Here is a 21,567-nt window from a genome sequence, read left to right as displayed (position 1 = left end):
ACCCTTCCCTATGTTTTCCAAAAAGCTTAAAAAAGATTTTTTGGCTGGAGCTAAACACGTTAAAAATGTACCCATTCAAAATTACAAACAGATTCTACTTAACAACAAACCTACAGTCCCTGTCTTGTTTGCACCGCCTGTATACTGCTGTTCAGAGTATATAGGGCCTGGTGGCCCCACACCTTTCCTTATTTTAATTTGGGTGCGGGGTTCCCCTTAATATCCATACAAGACCCAAAGGGCCTGGCAATGGACTGGGGGGTACCCATGCCGTTTGTCTCACTGATTTTCATCCATATTGCCAGGACCCGACATTACATTAAACCCGCAAGCAGTTTTAAATGAGATTTTTTCCTTGAAAAATTACATTTGGTGCAGGGACTGTTCTAAACATGGGAAACACGCGCCACTTTACAGGCATACTATAGACACCCCCCAGGTACGATATTTAAAGGAATATTTCACTTTTTTTTTTTTTTACTTTAAGCATCATTAAAATCACTGCTCCCGAAAAAACGGCCGTTTTTAAAAGTTTTTTTTTGCATTGATACATGTCCCCTGGGGTAGGACCCAGGTCCCCAAACCCTTTTTAGGACAATACCATGCAAATTAGCCTTTAAAATGAGCACTTTTGATTTTGAATGTTCGAGTCCCATAGACGTCAATGGGGTTCTAACGTTCGTGCGAATTTTCGGTCCGTTCGCAGGTTCTGGTGCGAACCGAACCGGGGGGTGTTCGGCTCATCCCTAATTCTGAGACCTCTGGGTGAGATCCGAGTGTGGATGTATTGTTCTAAGAAAAATTGATCCCACCACTGTTGATTGGCAGTCTGTATCAATCTTTCTAGTTGTTTAAACTTGCCACAGAGGTGTTGTCTGGTCTTTCCTGTAAGTGTAGCCTCTTTAGAAAAAGTAACATGATGTAAAACAGAGAAAATATTATCTAGAATCTTGTATCTCCGGTCATCTATAGTGGAAGGGAGATCCATCATGAATTGCTGAACAGCGTAAATCTGCTGGAGTATGTGGCGCAAAAAGAGAGGGGGGAACATGGCCAAAAATCTTTCTCCACTAAAGGCCACACCTACTTTCTGAGAGTTTTTTTCAATTTTTCATCTGATCACGTGGTATATTGCTTAACTTGCCCTTGCGGCCTCATATATACATTGACCGTACTATTCGGCCCCTCAGACAGCATTTTGGGGAGCATAGGAGGTACATTGAGGGTGGTACGGACCCCCACAGTGTGCCTAGACATTTTGCCACGGCCCACAAGGGTTCCACCCTTGGGTTATCTGTTTGGGTTATAGAACAGATCCCTAGGTCTCTCCCACCCGCCGAAAGGTTCAAGAAATTGTGTGTGAGAGAGACCTATTGGATCTACCGTTTGGATGTTCTCTCGCCTGGAGGCATCAATCAGTGTATTGAAACATCTACTATTCTGTGATGCCTATATGTGTATGTTAATGTGTTTTTTTCCAGGGGTATATTGCAAGCGCACAATGTGATATATGTGTGCGCATACATGTGTGCGTGCATACATTTTTTTCCTAGCCCCCTCCGCCCCCTCCCCTTCCCCCTCCCCCTCCTTCCCCTTCCCTCCTTCCATTTCCTTACTGTTTCATTCTCCCCCCCCCCCCTTTTTTTTTCTCCCATCCCCCCTCTTTCAACCACCCATATTTCCCATCCCCCCTCCCCCCTTTCATAAAATTGCTTTTTCATACCCTTCACATGATGTCCCTTTGGATATACACTATAGCTACTATAGTCTTTCCCAGCCATTTTTTGTAATACACACATACATCCACACATATTGCAGTCCTTTGGGTCTGCGCATGTATGTGTATATATGTATGTGTATATATATATATATATATATATATATATATATATGTACAATATATAAATTTTAATGCTCCCTTTTTAGTCACATAATTTTTTATTAACACCCATCTATTTATCGTAATTTATCCTAATCCTAATTGCCTGACATTACGCTGTTTTTATCCTATGGTTTTATTTCATCCACAACCATTCTAATCATGCTCCTCTTTTCCAACATCAGCTTTTCTCTGTACTTCCATTATTTTCCCCTTTTTCGTTTTCCTTCCTGCTCTGTTCACATGCCCCTCGCTATTGCTGACACAATTGCATACAGCTTTCTCTTATGGCCACTCCCCCCACTCCCTCCCATATATTCCCCTCACAGTCCCGTGCTAACCAGCTTGACAAAGGAGTGCAGCCGTCATGTCACTCACGGCTAGCTGGCTCAGGAAATGCGTTGCATAGTGTGTGACGTCATCATCCCTCGCCTGGATCACTGCTTCCCAAGCCTCATTCTGGTATCCTTCCATCGCTGTCGGCTGGTACACATCCAGCGCATCTGAAGACCAGTCAGAGGATACATATCCATGGTCAGGAGAGACTGACCTCACGGACCCCCTTGGTTACTTTTTGGGACTCTTCCATGCCTTAACCACTTAAGGACCGCCTCACGCCAATGTACGTCGGCAAGGCGGCACGGGCAGGCAAAATCACGTACATATACGTGATTTGCCTCCCGCGGGTGGGGGGTCCGATCGGACCCCCCCGGTGCCCGAGGCGGTCCTCTTTTGTCCCCCGGCGATCGGAGGTGAGGGGGAGGCCATCCATTCGTGGCCCCCCCTCGCGATTGCCGCCGGCCAATGGGAACATTCCTTTGCTGCTGTATGCTAAACAGCAGCAAAGGAAATGATGTCATCTCTCCTCGGCTCTGTATTTTCCGTTCTGGCGCCAAGGAGAGAAGACATCAATGTGAGTGCACAAACACTACACACACAATAGAACATGCCAGGCACACAAAACATCCCCGATCGCCCCCCCCCCCCCGATCACCCCCCAATCACCCCCCCCTGTCACAAACTGACACCAAGATGTTTTTTTTTTTTTTTTTTTCTGATTACTGCATGGTGTCAGTTTGTGGCAGTTACTGTGTTAGGACAGTTAGGGTTAGCCCCCTTTAGGTCTAGGGTACCCCCCTAACCCCCCCAATAAAGTTTTAACCCCTTGATTACCCCCCGTCACCAGTGTCACTAAGCGATCATTTTTCTGATCGCTGTATTAGTGTCACTGGTGACGCTAGTTAAGGAGGTAAATATTTAGGTTCGCCGTCAGCGTTTTATAGCGACAGGGACCCCCATATACTACCTAATAAAGGTTTTAACCCCTTGATTGCCCCCTAGTTAACCCTTTCACCACTGATCACCGTATAAGTGTTACGGGTGACGCTGGTTAGTTCGTTTATTTTTTATAGTGTCAGGGCACCCGCCATTTATTACCGAATAAAGGTTTAGCCCCCTGATCATCCAGCGGTGATATGCGTCACCCCAGGCAGCGTCAGATTAGCGCCAGTACCGCTAACACCCACGCACGCACCGTACACCTCCCTTAGTGGTATAGTATCTGAACGGATCAATATCTGATCTGATCAGATCTATACTAGCGTCCCCAGCAGTTTAGGGTTCCCAAAAACGCAGTGTTAGCGGGATCAGCCCAGATACCTGCTAGCACCTGCGTTTTGCCCCTCTGCCCGGCCCAGCCCAGCCCACCCAAGTGCAGTATGGATCGATCACTGTCACTTACAAAACACTAAATGCATAACTGCAGCGTTCGCAGAGTCAGGCCTGATCCCTGCGATCGCTAACAGTTTTTTTGGTAGCATTTTGGTGAACTGGCAAGCACCAGCCCCAAGCAGCGTCAGGTTAGCACCAGTACCGCTAACACCCACGCACGCAGCATACGCCTCCCTTAGTGGTATAGTATCTGAACGGATCAATATCTGATCCGATCAGATCTATACTAGCGTCCCCAGCAGTTTAGGGTTCCCAAAAATGCAGTGTTAGTGGGATCAGCCCAGATACCTACTAGCACCTGCGTTTTGCCCCTCCGCCCGGCCCAGCCCAGCCCACCCAAGTGCAGTATCGATCGATCACTGTCACTTACAAAACACTAAACGCATAACTGCAGCGTTCGCAGAGTCAGGCCTGATCCCTGCGATCGCTAACAGTTTTTTTGGTAGCGTTTTGGTGAACTGGCAAGCACCAGCGGCCTAGTACACCCCGGTCGTAGTCAAACCAGCACTGCAGTAACACTTGGTGACGTGGCGAGTCCCATAAGTGCAGTTCAAGCTGGTGAGGTGGCAAGCACAAGTAGTGTCCCGCTGCCACCAAAAAGACAAACACAGGCCCGTCGTGCCCATAGTGCCCTTCCTGCTGCATTCGCCAATCCTAATTGGGAACCCACCACTTCTGCAGCGCCCGTACTTCCCCCATTCACATCCCCAACCAAATGCAGTCAGCTGCATGAGAGGCATTTTCTTTATGTCCTCCCGAGTACCCCTACCCAACGAACCCCCCAAAAAAGATGTCGTGTCTGCAGCAAGCGCGGATATAGGCGTGACACCCGCTATTATTGTCCCTCCTGTCCTGACAATCCTGGTCTTTGCATTGGTGAATGTTTTGAACGCTACCATTCACTAGTTGAGTATTAGCGTAGGGTACAGCATTGCACAGACTAGGCGCACTTTCACAGGGTCTTCCAAGATGCCATCGCATTTTGAGAGACCCGAACCTGGAACCGGTTACAGTTATAAAAGTTAGTTACAAAAAAAGTGTAAAAAAAAGAAAATATATATAAAATAAAAAAAAATAGTTGTCGTTTTATTGTTCTCTCTCTCTCTATTCTCTCTCTCTATTGTTCTGCTCTTTTTTACTGTATTCTATTCTGCAATGTTTTATTGTTATTATGTTTTATCATGTTTGCTTTTCAGGTATGCAATTTTTACTGTGTTTTATTGTTAACCATTTTTTTGTCTTCAGGTACGCCATTCACGACTTTGAGTGGTTATACCATAATGATGCCTGCAGGTTTAGGTATCATCTTGGTATCATTCTTTTCAGCCAGCGGTCGGCTTTCATGTAAAAGCAATCCTGGCGGCTAATTAGCCTCTAGACTGCTTTTACAAGCCGTGGGAGGGAATGCCCCCCCCACTGTCTTCTGTGTTTTTCTCTGGCTCTCCTGTCTCAGCAGGGAACCTGAGAATGCAGCCGGTGATTCAGCCAGCTGACCATAGAGCTGATCAGAGACCAGAGTGGCTCCAAACATCTCTATGGCCTAAGAAACCGGAAGCTACGAGCATTTCATGACTTAGAGCGCCATTGGGAAATTGGGAAAGCATTTTATCACACCGATCTTGGTGTGGTCAGATGCTTTGAGGGCAGAGGAGAGATCTAGGGTCTAATAGACCCCAATTTTTTCAAAAAAGAGTACCTGTCACTACCTATTGCTATCATAGGGGATATTTACATCCCGAGATAACAATAAAAATGATTAAAAAAAAAAAAAAATGAAAGGAACAGTTTAAAAATAAGATAAAAAAGCAAAAAAAAATAAAGAAAAAAAAAAAAGCACCCCTGTCGCCCCCTGCTCTTGCACTATGGCGAACGCAAGCGGTGGTCTGTCGTCAAACGTAAACAGCAATTGCACCATGCATGTGAGGTATCACCACGAAGGTCAGATCGAGGGCAGTAATTTTTGCTGTAGACCTCCTCTGTAAATCTAAAGTGGTAACCTGTAAAGGCTTTTAAAGGCTTTTAAAAATGTATTTATTTTGTTGCCACTGCACGTTTGTGCGCAATTGTAAAGCATGTCATGTTTGGTATCCATGTACTTCTGCATGATCGCTATCAAGTCTATTACATCGGACTTACCTTACAAGTCTAATACAACCTCCAGCCTACACGATCTACAACATTGATAAGGTAAACTACTTGTTAGTTCACATCACTTCACACAGCACTTCACATCATCCTACACACACACTTTCACACTTTGATTGGCCTGTACCCATTTTTAGATTTCATCACCTCTTAGTTTACATTTGTTTTTTGTTTTTGTTTTTCACACAGCCGGCACCAAGCAGGCACTATGTCATGTCATCACTTCATGCACCATCCCAATCACATCATCCTCTTGCACACAACTAAGGCAATTGTCGTTTTTTACACATACATCTCTTCCCCCTTCTTACCCATTTCACCCATTTTATTTACCCATTCATTATGAATTACAAAGACATACTACACTACTACATTGTTGGATCATTTGATCATTAAATCCTGTTGACTATATTTATGGGACGTAAATAATATTTTAATATATTTACACAGTAACAAATCCAATCCAACGTCAGTCTCTACATAGATAAATAGAAATATTTAGTACACTACTAAGCTAACTATCAAACTTCCTCTAACTAATACATGGCTATTTTTGGGTTTCTGTTGCAGGTGCGAGCTCCTCCCATTCCCCCCCCCCACCGGGGGCGCACAAAGTGTGACTCCTTGTAAGCTCCTTGGGGCTGGCTCCCCTGGGAAATTGAGGGTGGCCCCCTGAGCCCTCCGGTGTCCTTATTGGCCCTCATACCTATCCTGGATTATAGAACACCCATTCCACCGCTGAGCGGTAAAAACATATTATCTTGGTACAATCCAAGTGATGCACAATAATATATATATATTTATGTATTTTAATTCTATTTATGTAATTATTCTTTAGATCCAATTGTCCCCTGAAGAGACCGCATACAGGTTGAAACGCGTCGGTGCTTGCTATCTATGTAACATTATGTAATTTAACAATGTGTATTAATATGTGTTGGTTACTGCACTGGGGAATATGATTTGTGTTACTGTACCAGATGATGTTCTATATACTGTACTTCAATAAACCATGACATTGGACAAAATATTTTATACATCTGTCAAAAACTTCCTTTTATCTTGCACATTGCTGTTTTAAAGCCCCATGGGGAATACAATTCTTCTTTAAAGTAACAAAAAGTATTTATTCAGTTTAATAATAACAACAACAGTGTTGATTAACAGGATTGATACCCCTTTGGGTTTGGGCTATTATTCTCTCCCTGTTTTAGCAGTGTGAACAGTTTCCTCTGAGCCTCTTACTTTTTCCATTTATAGTAGCAGATCCTCATACAATTACACAGCACTTTTTGCAAGACAAACAATCTCACTAGGGAACAGCACCAATCCCATATCACGCCCACAGTGTATAGATAAAGCACGTGTTTGGTTGGAATGTTGCCAGTGTTCAAAGTTGAAGCATGCAGGTATATATTTGCACTCTGGTGTCTAGGAATGAGTTGCTTTCAGCATACCTCCCAACATTTTGAGATGGACCTACTGGTAAATACTAGGACACACCCCCTGCCACACCCCCTTAAAGAAGAATTAACCAAAAAAAGTTAATTAAATCCACAAGGGCTTTTTTTTTACCACTACTATTCCTTTATATTGGCTTTTAAAATGTACAAATGCATCAATTTAGAAATTAGATGAAAGCTTTAGCACTGGGAAACACTTTTTGAAAGATAAAAAGTGAATTTTATATACAACTATATAGATCAGACCAAAATGAGGGGGAATGAGGGACAGAGGGACATTGCTCCAAATCAGGGACAGTCCCTCAAAATCAGGGACAGTTGGGAGCTATGCCTTCAGGATGGCGCTGGAAACATGCATCACCCTCTTTCTGCTTACCGTGGTCACTCTTCTAATTTACCTGGTTACATGGTGGAGGAGGGTAAAGCACAGTAATCTCCCCCCAGGGCCCACACCTCTACCCCTACAGCGGACTATAATGCAAATGAGCACCACAGAAATGCCTAAAGCTTTGATGAAGGTAAGTTAGCACTTTACTGCTTATAGGGAAATGTTTTTTCAGGAGAGTTTTGCAATCAGGTTAACAATAACATTGGTGACTTTTTCCATGCATTTAATAGTAACTATGAAGAATATCATGTAATATTATTCAGTTAAGGGGAAAAGCTTCTAGAAGGAACACTTGTAGTCTGCTGCCTAAGAGGGCATTTTCCTCACTTTGGTGACATTTCTTTTCATTTCCTGTTGTGTGTTCAGGACAGGAAGTGAAGAGGAATCTAACCAATAGAACACGTGTAGCGCTGGTAGATTTTTCAATCTACCGCTTATAGGTAAATTTAGTGGGTCATCTGTTCTGTACATAGTTCAGATTTAGTTTATTGTCAGATTTAGCCTCTGTTCCAGTTCGGCTGTGTTGCATGTAGTTTCACACTGTGCCTGTGGGTGTCGTTGTCACCATGGGTCGGTGTTGGAAAGGCAACATGCTGAAGTGTATGAGTGCTCTTCTGTCCCAGAGATAACTCAGCGGAGGTGGTCCTCCGAGTTGCATTCTGGGAGAGGGTATTTATGGGACAGACGCCATGTTAGAGGGTACTTTTCGCCTCGTGGCCCATCTGGCCTAGAGGGGGCTTTCGCCTCGTGGCCCTCCTGGCCTAGAGGTATGTGTCAGTGAGTTCTACTTCGTAGCCCTTCAGCCTGGAGGGTTGCGTTGCTACAGCCAAGCGGGTAGACCCAGAAGCCTGTCTGGGGCCTGCTATAGCTGGGATGGTCCTGTGCTGTCTGTCCTGCGGGAAGAAGCCAGACAATCAGGAAGATCCAGGGGAGGACCCATCTTGGAAGGGACCATGCAAGGCTGGTCTTGAGAAGGGCCTGGTGACTCAATTGGAGGACGTATCCTAAATTACCTTACCGCTCAAGTACTGCTGGGTCGGCTTAAAGGTTCTGGTACTGTGTTTGCTGTTCATCGAAAACCACTGCATCTTGTGGCAGAGGACCACTGATTTCACTCAAGTCTGTGGCAGAGACTTTTTTTCGTGCTGCGTACCGGCTGCTAGGTTGGTGAGAGAGACCTATCCGGGCGGGCAAAGATTTAACACTGAGAGGAAAGTATATTAATCCCCAAGATTTCAATTCCTTAGTGCTACACCAAGAAAAGGTATTTGAACTTCCCTGCAACTCTTCTTTTACCTCTTTCCTGCTACTTCTTTCAGTTATCTCCCATTAAAGCATTGGAAAAAATACTCAAGTGACTGGTGCCTACACTGTCTAGTAGTGAGCTCAACGGGACCCTAGACCCGGTACTGGTGAAATTACAGGTAAAAAAGGTAACGGTAACAGCCCGCTTTAAATCAGCAGCTCCACCGTGAGTTAGTGCTACACACGCATGGCAAAAAAAAAAAGACTAAAAGATGGCTTTAGATTTAATTTATGCATAACCCTAGGTTTCCTATGATAGTTTGTTAAGACCATGCGGGTCGAAACAAACTATTTCCTTTACTAACAGAAGTGTCTGAGAGCGCTGTATAAATTGTATGTAGTGTAACCTAGACTATAACTGATAACTGCTGTGGAACTTCTTCCTTTGTTGCTGCTGTATTATCTTTCTGCAGTGTGGATAGGGTTAAACTGAATATTCAATATTCATATTCATAGGATGACATGACCACGCCCCCTTATGACCTCACAGTCCCAGCATGCCCCGGGACTGTGATGTCATAGGGGGGCGGGGTCACTGCCTATATAAGTCATAGCAGAGAGCACAGACAGCATTACAGCCGGAGAGAGCGTCGTGTCAACATCTCTGGAAGAGAAGAGGGAAGAAGACGATCCAGATGTTCGGGCTCCTCTGCTAGCAAAAGAGCGGCAAAAGAGCAGAAGATAGCGGAGGAGCCCGGCAGAAGGAAGAAGGCACCGGAGAAGAACCAGAGAGTGCGAAGACGACACCGGAGAGAGGGAGAAGAGGCCTGAGAGACCCCCGAAGTCGGCAGAAGACCCCTGAAGTCGGAAGAAGACCCCCGAAGTCGGAAGAAGACCCCTGGAGCTGCCTAATAAATTACTTTTAAAACCTGTGTAGTGTGTTTTTTTTATTAACACTTTTTTTCCCTAGGTGAATGGGTAGGGGTACCATGTACCCCATACTCATTCACATTGGGTGGGGGCCGGGATCTGGGGGCCTCCTTATTAAAAGGGGCTCCCGCATTCCGATAAGCCCCCCGCCCGCAGACTCCGACAACCAACGGCCAGGGTTGTCGGGAAGAGGCCCTTGTACTCATCAACATGGAGACAAGGTGCTTTGGGGTGGGGTGGCTGCAGGGCACCCCCTCCCCCAAAGCACCCACCCCCCCATGTTGAGGGCATGCGGCCTGGTACAGCTCAGGAGGGGGGGCGCGCGCTCGTCCCCACCCCTTTTCCTGACCTGCCGTGCTGCGTGCTCGGATAAGGGTCTGGTATGGATTTCGGGGGGGGACCCCCACGCTGTTTTTTCAGCATAGGGGGTTACCCTTAAAATCCATACCAGACCTAAGGGCCTGGTATGCCCCCAGAGGGGTATTCCCTCTCGCGCTTGCCGCAATAAGAAAATGTGTTTTTCCTATTGCAGCCAGTGTGAGATATACAGTACCCTGTCGCCGAGAACCAGCGGGTTCGCACTGGAAACATTCTCGCGGCCGCGTACTGTAGTTTGTACAAAAGTCCGATGCTTTTGTGTACACACGATCGGACTTTGCTCCATTGGACTTTTGTTGCCGGAAAGTTTGTCCGTTCGCACAGCCAACAAAAGTCCGATGGAAACAGAAAAAGTTTGTCCGATGGAGCGTACACACAGTCGGATGTTGCTCCAAAACAGCTAATTTGCATGTTTGTTGTCAAAAAGTCCGATCATATGTACGGACTTTTAGAGAGAACCCTTGTGTGGACTTCTCACATTCTGTATTTTCAAGAATATGAAAGTGTTTCTCAAGGCAAAACTTCATTTTTGTTAGTTTCAGAAAGAATAGGGAAACTTTAGATTTTCTGTCAAGTTTTCATTTTTGTTTGTGTTGGGGAGTAGAGATGAGCCGAACACCCTTCGGTTCAGTTCGGTTCTCACCAGAACTCCCGAACAGTGAAAAAGTTTGGCCCCGAACCATGAACTCCATTAAAGTCTATGAGACCCGAACATGAATAATCAAAAGTCCCCATTTTAAAGGCTTATATGCAAGTTATTGGCCATAAAAACATGTCTCAATTCAAGATTTAAAAAAAAACTCTTGTTTTTAAAGGAGCAGTGATTTTAATGATGCTTAAAGTGAAACAATAAAAATCCCTTTAAGTATAGTACCTGGGGGGTCCCCTTAGTCTGCCTGTAAAGTGGCGCATCTGTATTGTGTATAGAACCTGCTGCAGAAAACTTACAATTATAAAGTAAAAAACAATGATATTTAAATTGATTTTCCCGACTGCAAGCCATGGTCGCCAATACAAAAATGTAAAAAAAAAGTGGCATCCCCCCAATCCATACCAGGCCCTTTGTATCCATACCAGACCCTTATTCGAGCCTGGCAGGCCAAGAAAGGGGGGGATGAGCGAGCGCCCTTCCCCCTCCTGAACCACACCAGGCTACATGTCCTCAAAAGCACCTTGTTGATGGGGACAAGGGCATCTTCTCGACAACCCTGGGCTGTGGTTGTGGGGGTCTGTGGGCAGGGGGCTTATCGGAATCTGGAAGCCCCCTTTAACAAGGAGGCCCCAAGATCCCACCCCCCCTATGTGAATGAGTATGGGGTACATAGTACCCCTACACATTTACCAAAAAAGTGTCAAAAAGAAATAAAAACACACACACAGTTGTTGACAAATGCTTAATTAAAAATAAAAAAAACAATGCCCCCCTGATGAAGATCAATCATCAATCATGACGCCCACTGTCACCACCGGACCCAAAAAAAGAAAAAAAAAAACTCCGCCCGTGACAAAGGCAAATTGCCATCTGCCTGCTCTGTCATCTGACAGCTCTTAAATAGGTAAGGGAGGGAGCCACCTGGCAATGTCACCTGGTGGCACCACTCCCGTGTGTCACCAATTGGTGCATGCTGGGTTGGTGATGTCACATTAGTGCGGTACCACCAGGTGACTTCGCCAGGTGGCCCCACCCCTTACCTATTTAAGAACTGTTAGACGACGGATCAGGCAGTCGGCGGTTAGCCTTCATCGTGGGTGGAACTTTTTTGGGGTCTGGTGGTGGCGGTGGGCGTCATGATTGTGTCCAAAACGTATGCAGCAATAAGGAGCAACAGAAGGGTAGAAATTGATATGTAGCTTTTGATTACTGTAGGTTTAGACTATGCATTTTCATTGACAAGTATGGAAAGTATTTTATACATACCTAATCCTTGTATAATTTTTACTTTATATGACTTACATTGTATAGCACATTTAGAAATGACTGGGCTTTATTTAGGATTTTTTATAACTACAGTGGAACCTCGGTTTGCGAGTAACGTGGTTAACGAGTGTTTCGCAATACGAGCACTGTATTTCTAAAAATTCTAACTCGGTTTGCGAGTGTTGTCTCGCAAAACAAGCAGGATTCAGGCCAAAAGCAGTGTGCAGTACCGCTTTTGGCCTGAGGTGGGGGGCGCCGGAGCCGAACAGCGCTGATCGTCGGCGTTCGGAAATGCACGGAAAGGCCCGAGGACAGTTCGGCTGACCTTGGCAAACCTCGGAAAGGCTTGTGAACTGAGTCTTTTCGAGGTTTGCCGAGGTCAGCCAAAGTGTGCTCGGGCCCCTCGCCTCTGGCCGCATGCGGTATTGCATCCCATTGAAGTCAATGCGGAACAAATTATTTTAGTTTCCATTGACTTCAATGGGAAAACTCGCTTTGATATGCGAGTACTTTGTATTACGAGTTCCACTGTACTGTATAACTATGCTGTGCAGAAGAAAAGCCTGGCAATCTACCTCCTTGTCCATTTTTTACCACAATACCCAAAGTATGGTCTGAATAAGACAATTATCCAAAGACAGAACGAAATACTCTCTAAACCTCATGCTTTAAAGAGTCTGAAAGGTAAACTATAAATATATATGCCTTTAGTAACTCAAAAAAATATTACGATATCTGATTTTGTATGCCAAAAAGTATATCTTTCTAAGATGGAAGTTCCCTTGCCCCCAAGGGTATACAATTATATAAATCTATATGCTGTAGGTATTTGTAACTGCTACTATAGATGACCTTAACAGTTAGGAACACAGTCAAGGTGAGTATAAGTGGGTCAGGGGGTGAGCTTTGATGAATATTTGTTACTTTTCCCTCTTATTTTTCAAAGTGACAGAGTCTCTTTCAAGCTTGCAGATTTTTTTTACCCTAGCCACAGTCTGGGAAGAAGAGCATCTTGTTGAATATGTTTTAGTAGGTACGGACTTGTAGACATTAAAGACTTTGCAGAAATTCAAATGGCAACAAACTAAAATATATAGTTATTTCGGGGTGGTTTGGTGCAATATCTAGCCTGTCTAGGTCTTTAGGTAGGTATATAACTGATCAAACTTTGGGAAAAACATTTATGCAAGATAAATACCATGTGATAAAAAAAAAACTGAGTTGGGCTGAATTATTTGCATACAGAAATATAGAAAAGTGAAGGTGACAGGAAGAGCGATCCACTCACCATTTAAGCTTCTGAAGTGTTCCACAATATGATGTGCTTCCTCCAGGATGGGGTCTTCCAAACTCTTCCTACCCATTCCAAAATCTTTAAGAGTCTGCAAGGAAAACTGTCTCAGCTGTCTCCATGTACCACCACTGCTGAAAGATAAACCTGAACAACAACACCAAGAATGCACTGGGGTTGATTTACTAAAGGAGTGTACGCTTCTTCTAACAAAGGGAATTTTCACTTAGCTTAGTAAATAAGGTCATGCTTTGCTACCTTCCATCATCCATGTGCAAAGAAAATTCCTTTTTTTTTCCTTGCACAAGATTGGGTATTTGCAAAGTGAATGTTCACCACATTCACTAAGCAAAGTGAAAATCCCATTGCAAAGTGAAAATTTATACATGACATACTCTGCTCCTTTAAGAAATGAACACAAATACTAAAAATGTGATTGTAAATGAAGCAGTACAAAGTTCAGAACCACCATTGATGATCTCTCCTTCTAGAAAATACTAATTTCCTGACTGTCATGTTGATGCTGGGGCTAGGAGAAAATATATTAATAAGTAATTCCAACTATTTTTGGTTTTCTTTTGCTGTATGCTTCTTATGGGCCTTGGTATTTAACGACTTGCCAACCAGCCACCGTGATTATACTGCGGCAGGTCGGCTCGTTCCTGCAAATCTCCGTAGCTTTACATTGGCCCCTTTACAGCTATAGCGGGGGAGCTGATACGTGTGGCCAACCGCAATCGCTCAACAGAGAGCCAAACCGGGGATCTGTCAATGTAAACAAACTGATCCCCGTTCTGACAGGGAAGTACAGAGTGATCATCTGTTCCTAGTGATTAGGAACAGCAATCTCTCTGTACTCCCGGTCAGTGCCCTCCCCCACAGTTAGAAACACTTCCCAGGGAACACATTTAACCCCTTGATCGCCCCTTAGTGTTAACCCCTTCCCTGTCAGTGTCATTTATACAGTAATCAGTGTATTTTTATAGCGCTGATCTCTGTACAAATGTCACTGGTCCCAAAAAAGTGTCAAAGGTGTCTGATCTATCCGCTACAATGTCGCAGTCCTGCTAAAAATTGCTGATCACCCTATTAGTAGTGAAAAAAAAAAAAAAAATTAAAATGCCAAAAATATGTCCCCTATTTTGTAGACGCTATAACTGTTGCGCAAACCAATCAATATACGCTTATTGCGTTTTTTTTTTTTTTTTACCAAAAATATGTAGAAGAATACATATTGGCCTAAACTGATGAAGAAATTTTAATTTTTTTATTTTTTGGGGGGATATTTATTATAGCAAAAAATTTAAAAATATTGCTTAATTTTATCAAAATTGTCTTTTTTTGTTTATAGCGCAAAAAATAAAAACCACAGAGGTGATCAAATACCACCAAAAGAAAGCTCTATTTGTGGGGAAAAAAGGACTTAAATTTTGTTTGGGTACAGCTTTGCACGACCCCGCAATTGTCATTTAAATCGACGCAGTGCCGTATAGCAAAAAATGGCCTGGTCATTAAAGTGGAGTTCCACCCAAAAAAAAAAATTACATTAATGTGCATGAAAACAAGAAAAAAACATTTGGAAAAATGTTTTCTTTTACTTACTTTTTTTCCCTGTTGCTATGTGGTCCCACGAAATTTGCCTCCTTCAGTGCCTGGGCTCCTGACGTCACTTCCCTCGGCGCAGGAAGGGAGATCGCCTCTCCCCACCTCCCTCTAGGCAATCATCTGGGACATGTGACAGGTCCCAGATGATTGCGCGGCCAGTCACGGCGCGCGGCTCGCGCATGTGCAGTGGGTGCCCGGTTGTGAAGCCACAGCCTGACGCCCACAGTTAAAATGCCGACACCGCAGAGCGGAGGGGGAGACGAGTGGGGCTTCGATCCCCCGCATCACTGGACCCTGGGACAGGTAAGTGTCCGATTATTAAAAGTCAGCAGCTGCAGAATTTGTAGCTGCTGACTTTTATTTTATTTTTTTTCTAGTGGGAACTCCGCTTTAAGGGGGAAAAATCTTCTGGGGCTGAAGTAGTTGAGCCAGACCATACAAGGCAACTGTCATTTTTGAAAGAAGGCCTACAAGGGCAGTTGACTTTATTAACTATTTCTGTTTAATCTATGTTTTGCCTTTTAAAGGCACTTTTTCAAAAAATGAGGCAGTGAGATGTATATAAACAGCACAACGCACTCTGGCATTTAGTTATTCATCCAGTTCTGTGGGGTACTACCTTCCCACATTGTATGTGGTGTGGCTACAGTGGGCTCAGTAACTGTGCACGATCCAGGGAAAACACTACCCCACACCCCACATAAACACCTATGTCTCAGACGGAAAGACAGCTCCTCAGGCACCTGCGGCTCTGATACTATCCAAAGACACTTCCTATATCTTCCTACTCTACAGATCACACGGTCCCCTGCCCCCAGGGACGTGCGCAGGCTACAGCTCTCCCCTGTACACCTTTGGAAACAGGCATATCCAACAGTCCTGCATCGCTGCAAAAGAAATACATATGACTTTTCAACTATACCATTGCAAAATGTTTTGGACGTGGACTATTATGGAGCTCAGAATAAGTGACTATACATCACAGGATATACCCTCCTACTAACCACTCCTCCCCATGTACACATGTCGGCCTACTGGCTCACACAGACTGTGTTCCCGTTCTCTCAGGCTCTGATGAAGAGGTCACCCTCGAAACGCGTCAACCTTTTTTAAACATCTGCCTCTACATGGGCATATCCCCATTTTAAACCCTTCAGTGTGTATATTTTGTTACCTGTTTATATGAAAGTATTATTTGTATTATTCAGATGGTTTTATCTATTTGTTTGTATTCCATTATACATGATTAAACCATATATATTTTTTGATGTAAGCAGTTGATCACGCGCCCTCCATCCACCTCTTTCCACAAAGTCTTCTCCAGACCACCCCTGGTCAGCTGAGGCAGCGGGACATGCATTACCATCTCTTTCATACCTTTTACCATCTACAATACTACCGTTTACACAATAAACGCTCTCACAAGCGCAGGAGTAATTCTTACCATATTGTATCTATTTTTCGCATTGACCCCACATTTTTCCCAGGACTACTTTCAAGGCAAGGCAAGTATGAATACCAACAGGTATGGGGACAGACAGACCCAAAAGTTAAAGTAGACCTTGCATCAGATATGTTTCATGTCAAAATCATGTTTGATAAGTATTGTGTAAAAGTAATACAAATAGAAAAAATATATAACACATTTTCTGCGGCGTCCCATTAATTAGTGAACATATTTAACCACTTGCCGGCCGCTTGCCGCCGATATACGTCTGCACATTGGCAGCGGTGGGCAAATGGGAGTACCTGTACATCCCCTTTAATTGGTGGGGCTAGCGGGCACACACACCGCCGCGTACTCCATGACCGTGCCCGCGGGTACCGCGGACTCGATGTCCACTGGTGTCCCGCGATCGTGTCACGGAGCCACAGAATGGGGAGATGCCTGTGTAAAGAAGGCATTTCCCCATTCTGCCTTGTGACATGACAGAAATCCACTGCTCCCTGTGGTTGAATACAGGGAGCTACAGGGAGTTAGAATCACTCCCTAGGACACACTTAACCCCTTGATCGCCCCCTAGTGTTTAACCCCTTCCCTGTCAGTGTCAGTTACACAGTAATCAGTGCATTTTATAGCACTGATCGCTGTATAAATTACAGTGGTCCCAAAATAGTGTTAAAAGTGTCCGATGTGTCCACTATAATGTCGCAGTCACGATAAAAATTGCAGATCGCCGCCATTACTAATAAAAAAAATAATAATAAAAATGCCATAAACCAAACCCATTTTATAAACACTATAACTTTTGTGCAGATCAAACTTAATATACGCTTATTGCAATTTTTTTACCAAAAATATGTAGAAGAATACATATCGGCCTAAACTGAGGAAAACATTTGTTTTTTTATATACTTTTGGGGATATTTATTGTAGCAAAAAGTAAAAAATATTGGGTTTTTTTTTGGAAATTGTCGCTCTTTTTTGTTTATAGCGCAAAAAAATAAAAAAAACGCAGAGGTGATCTGGGTACAGCATTGGTCATGCAATGCTGTACCCAAACGAAATTTGTGTCCTTTTTTTCTCACAAATAGAGCTTTATTTTAATGGTATTTGATTGTCTCTGCAATTTAAATTTTTTGCGATATAAATGAAAATAGACCGAACATTTTGAAAAAAAATGATATTTTCTACTTTTTGTTATAAAAAAAATCCAATAAACCCAATTTTAGTCATACATTTAGGCCAAAATTTATTCAGCTACTTATCTTTGGTAAAAAAATGTCAATAAGCGTATATTAATTGGTTTGCGCAAAAGTTATAACGTCTACAAACGTCTCTCAAAGTCCAGCAATATACCAGTACGTTGCTGGTCCTTGTTGGGCATATATTGTAATGTTTTTTTTTTCATGCAGCCTGTGGGTTGAATGAAAAAAAGAGATTGATTGGTGGGTATGCCCACCATTAGAATACCACCCTTCATCCACCCACTTCTAATGATGGGCATACATGCACCTTTTTTTTTTTAACTGTCGTGGTGAAACCACCTCCTACAGTGCTGGAGTCGCTGATTTACTTATCGTGAGAGCAAACGCTGTTGCTGTCAAGATAAATGAATCAGTGCTTCAGCTGAATGGCGTACCTGCTAAGCAAATGAAGGTTAGCAATAAAACAAAGTAACATTACAGTATAACAGTAAGACATACCATACCTGCAAAGCAAATACAATAAAAATAAAACATTTTTAACGCAATCTGTGCCTAAAAAATATATGTTGAGGCATGGGGGCAATCCACCCCTAATGTTAGGAGCAAATCGCTCCTCCACCCCTGCCCCCATGCTTCGGCATATATGCTCTTTTTTTTAACTGTGGTGGTGAACTCACCCCCTACAGCGCTGGAGTCACGGCTTTACCTATTGTGGAAGCAAACGCTGTTGCTGTAAGAATAAATAAACCCATGCTGCTGCTGAATGGCATACCTGCTAAGCAAAAAAAAAGCAAAGTAACATTACAGTATAACAGTAAGACATACCATACCTGCAAAGCAAATACAATAAAACATACCCTGTTTCCCTGAAAATAAGACCTAGCGTGATTGTCGGTGATGGCTGCAATATAAGCCCTACCCCAAAATAAGCCCTAGTTAAAGTCCTTGTAGGTCTTATTTTCAGGGCAGGGCTTATTTTTGGGGAAACAGGGTAGGGCTTATTTGGGGGGTAAGGCTTATATTGCAGCCATCACTGACAATCACACTAGGTCTTATTTTCGGGGAAACAGGGTAGTAAAAATAAAACATTACAGTTCTAAAATATAGTAACAATAGAGAGAGAACAAATATAGAAACATAGAGAGCAAACAATAGAGCGGACAATAGAGAGCAAAGATAAGAGAGAGAAGAAAAATAAAACCACAACTATTTTTGGCTTTTTTATTTTTTATTTTTTTGTGTTTTTTTTGCACTTTTATATAAACTGTAAACATTCCAAATTAGGGTCTCTCAAAATTTGATGGCCATCTGATCTTTCGAGACCCTGTGTAAGTGTGCCCTAGGACTGTGTAGTACTGTACCCTACTCTAATACTCCACTAGTGTGTGGTAGCGTTTGAAACAGTCACCGATGCAGAGACCAGGCTGGTCAGAACAGGAGGGACAATAAAAGGGGTATCACGCCTAAATCCGCGTTTTCTGCAGACACAACATCTTCTTTGGGGTGTTCTTTGAGCAGGGGTACCAGGGAGGACATACGAAAAATGCCTCTCATTCAGCCTGCTCACTGCATTTGCGTTGTGAAGGTGGAGCATAGCACTGTCTGGAAACAGAAGGGCTGTGATGATCCCTTCCTGGAATTTAAGGAAGGATCCAGTTCGTCCTGAAGCTTTGTAAAGCACATAAGCATTCAGCAGAGCCAATTGGAATAAATATACAGACACTTTTTATACCATGCCCATGAGGAGGGATAGGCCCAGGAAGGTCTCAAATTCGGAAACCGTAATAGGTTTTCAATCTCTGGCAAAGGTCAACTGGGGATTAGCGGTGATGAATTGATCAGCATACAAATTGCTTTGGTCCACAACAGATCTATAGAGATCTTCCGTGAAAAACAGCGAATAAAAATCAAGTGACGTAAAATCAACCGTTTCCACCTGAATTCTGGGTTGGCCAGTGAATGGGGGAAGTACGGGTGCTGCAGAAGTGGTGGGCTCCCAATTCAGATTGACAAATGCAGCAGGAAGGGCACTATGGGCTGCGTTTGTCTTCTTGGTAGCTGCGGGACTCTACTTGTGCTAGCCTCACCAGCTTGAACTGCACTTATGGGCCACGTCACCAAGTATTACTGCAGTGCTGGATGTACGACCAGGATGTACTAGGCTGCTGGTGCTTGCCAGTTTACCAGAAGGATGAGCGGAACTAGTACTGTTTTTCTGCTCCATACTAGTGCCCTGCAGTTCTTGCACCTCAACAACAGCAGAAGAATGGGGTCGGATACGCTTGACCTTGGCTGGGACCACTACTCCATCGTCAGAGCTGTCAGGGTGCCGCTGCTGTCTACCGGTTCATATTCTGGGTCAGAATCGGACAGATGGGTGACTTCCTCTTCACTCTCATCTTGTCATACTCAGAAATGTGTAGGCCTCTTCAGTAGTGTACCTTCAATTGGACATTTTGACCTCCAAAATTACTGGTAGACTCACAGAAAAAAGGGCGACGGATTGTCAGCGACTGCTTCAAACACTACCAAAAAAACTGTTAGCGTTCGCAGGGCTTGACTCTGCGAATGCTGCAGTTATGTGTTTAGTTTTTTGTAAGTAACAGCGATCGATTGATACTGCACTTGGGTGGGCTGGGCTGGGCTGGGCTAAACGCAGGTGCTAGCGGGTATCTGGGTTGATGGCACTAACGCTGCATTTTTGGGAACCCTAAACTATTGGGGACACTATTATAGTTCTGATCTGATCAAAGACATTGATCCGTTCAGACACTATACTAATAAGGGTGCTGTATGGTGCGTGTGTGGGTGTTAGCACTACTGGCACTAATCTAATGCTGCCTGGGCCGACGCAGACCCTGACTGATGCAAAAACCTAACTGATATCACCGGCCGGGTGATCAGGGGGTTAAACCTTTATTTAGGTAATATACAGCGGGTGCCCTGACGCTATAAAAAAAGAACTAACTAACCAGCGTCACCCATGACACTAATATGGTAATCACTGGTGACAGGGGGTGATTAAGGGGTTAAACCTTTATTAGGGGGGTTTAGGGGGTCCCTAGATCTATCTGGGCCTACCGCCAAGTACCCTAACACTGATTATTGTCACAAATGACACCAGTACAGTGATCAAAAATGAACACTGCACCGGGTGACACAGTGACAGGGATTGATGGGGTTAACTGGGGGGGCAATCGGGGGGTGATCGGGGGTGGCAAGTGTGCCTATGTGTACTCTGTCAGTGTAGTGTTAGTGAAACTTACTCTGAGATGTCCTCTCTCCTCTCTGGCAGGGCGAACTGTCAAATGGTACAGGAATCGGATCACATAGGTGTGAATTTCCAGTGCGGGACAAAAGAATTGTATTTTCGTGGGAATGCAATGTGAGTTCAGCCATACATTTGCATGGCTGAATTCACATCGCACAGACATCGCATGTGATCTGCACAGCAATGCGGTGTCAATTACATGCGATGTCTGTGTTTGCAAAATGCCGCGTACACACGACCGGTTTTGCCGTCGGAATAAACTCCGAAGGTTTCTCCGACAGAACTCCAACGGAATTCCGCTCAACGGGACTAGAAAAAGGAAGTGCAATAGCAAGCGCGCCACCCTTTGGGCTCCTTCTGCTCATCCCGTGTTTATCTCGTGTTAGTAGAAATTTGGTGAGAGACGATTCGCGCTTTTCAGCTGTCATGTTTTTCAGTCCGTTACTGCTCTTCAGTTTGTGTTTGTGGGTTTGCATCTGCTTTTCAAAGCCTGTAGACAGTTCGTATCTGTTTTTTTCAGTGTGTTCTTGTCCGCTCGTTTCTGATTTTCAGCTCGCTCTTCACGGGCCTTGCTGTTCTTCAGTGCGTTGTGTTAGTGCGTTTGACCAGCCGACTGTTTTGAAGCCATGTTGCGTGTACGTACTCGTCGTAGAGTTCGTGCTGTGTGGAGGCTT

Source organism: Aquarana catesbeiana, linkage group LG09 (assembly GCF_042186555.1).
Source record: "Aquarana catesbeiana isolate 2022-GZ linkage group LG09, ASM4218655v1, whole genome shotgun sequence".
NCBI lineage: Eukaryota > Metazoa > Chordata > Amphibia > Anura > Ranidae > Aquarana > Aquarana catesbeiana.
The sequence above is the reverse complement of the archived record's forward strand: the minus strand, read 5'-3'. Positions refer to the sequence as shown.